Source organism: Elephas maximus, chromosome 3 (genome assembly GCF_024166365.1).
Source record: "Elephas maximus indicus isolate mEleMax1 chromosome 3, mEleMax1 primary haplotype, whole genome shotgun sequence".
NCBI classification, from domain to species: domain Eukaryota; kingdom Metazoa; phylum Chordata; class Mammalia; order Proboscidea; family Elephantidae; genus Elephas; species Elephas maximus.
Window position 1 is genome coordinate 44,653,738 of NC_064821.1, and position 1,822 is coordinate 44,655,559.

Here is a 1,822-nt window from a genome sequence, read left to right on the forward strand (position 1 = left end):
ACCAAGATGGGGGTGGTAGTACAAGGGAGTTGGAGTGGAAATTGAACCAGATGGAGGCGAGGGCACCAGTTGGCCGGCATTGGGTAAGTCCTGAGTGTGTTCTCCCAGTCAGTGCTGGATTAAGGCATGTGAGGGCTGTAAGCATTGATAATCTGTGGTGCCCTTTCCTCTGCTTACACATTTGAATGGTATATATGAGTTATATATATACATTTACATGTATATAAATGTGTGTGCATGTGTGTGTGTCTTAGCCATCCATAATGTAGCTTCTTTTTAAATGCAACTATAATATTAGCAATGGAACATATGCCATTTTAGTGGAATGAGATAAACTGGATTATAAAATTTTTGGTGGATGCAGGGAGCTAAGATTTTTACTTAGGACGGAACTCTGTATGTAAATCCCATGCATTTAAAAAATAACTTGATTGAATTCCTTGCAATAGTCAAATTATTTGATTTCCCTCACTTTTGCACATCATTTGGGACTGGAGTTCCCACTGGTTGTTTACCAGGATGTTCACGAGAACACAATCTTGTGTTTGTATCATGGCAAAGAGCATTACTGACCCTCTTGGCTGGAGTTGCTGAAATCAGCAGACATGGATGTATAAGACAGTTCTCTCAAAATGGATCAGAGAACTGTTATCTATTAATATAATCCATCCTTGCCCAGTAACCACTTGTGTTGGATTCAGTTGCTTATTGGGTGAATGCAGCAAGAGTCGACAGCCCACCCTCATCTCTTGTTTTTAGAAAGAAATAGTATACTCCCAAGAGACTTGCCAAGATACCAAAAAAAAAAAAAAAAAAACCCACTGCAGTGGAGTTGATTCCAACTCACAGCAATCCTATAGGACAGAGTAGAACTGCCCCATAGGATTTCCAACGAGCACCTGGGAGACTTGAACTGCTGATTTTTGGTTAGTAGTTGTAGCTCTTAACCACTATGCCACCAGGGTTTCCAAGCCTACAGCACCCAGTATTCCCAGATGGTCTCCCATCCAAGTACTAACCAGGCCCGACCCTGCTTAGCTTCCAAGATCAGACAAGATCTGGTGAGTTCAGGGTGGTAAAGCAGTAGATAAGGAGCTTCAAGTACATGGGAGGAGACCGTAGGAGGCAGATGTCAACGAAGGTGTTGAAGTGGTAGGGACTTCGTAGCTTAAACAACCTTGTGCGTGGGCACCCTCATGGCCCTGTGTGAACTTTATTTCTGGCCAGCATATTCTCATGCATTGGAGCTGCTGTCAGTTTCATTTAGTGCCCTGCCAGTTTTCTTCCACTGTGGCCCTTGCCTTTCCTTGGTCCTGTCTGCTTGTCATCTATGGGCCTTTGCTTTGGACAACTGGTGCCCCTGTTTTGTTGATGCCCTAAGCACATGGTTACCTTTCTTATTGGGTAATTTGTCCCTGCTCCCTTGCCCTCGGCTCCCTGTGCAGGCATAGGGTGCCCCTGCCCCAGGTGCCTCCCAGGAAAGCCTAGAGAGCAAATAGGGCAAGGGGTCCGTGGATCCTGGGAGTCAGCTCACAGGTACAGGGGCCTCTGCCTGCCCCTTCCCAGCTCAATCACCAGATCCTGCACTTTAACCCATTTTATATGGTGGCTGTCCTTTAGGGCCTCAGGACCCAGGAATTGGGGATATGGCCCCTCTCTCTGCTGGCAGCTCAGGACACTGAAGGAAAAGACCCATACACGTTTACCAAGGAAGGATGAGACTCCTGGGGTCCTCACACCCAATTCAGACCAATTTCTCCTCCACCCCCTCCATCATCTATGCTGAGCCTGGTTAAACCAAAAAACCAAACCTGGTGCCACT

At 46.3% G+C, this 1,822-nt stretch overlaps 1 pseudogene; it reads right to left on the bottom strand.

The window, feature by feature from the left end:
* Window positions 1–970: 970 nt before the first annotated feature.
* Window positions 971–1,089, bottom strand: LOC126074185 (uncharacterized; annotated as a pseudogene).
* Window positions 1,090–1,822: the final 733 nt, after the last annotated feature.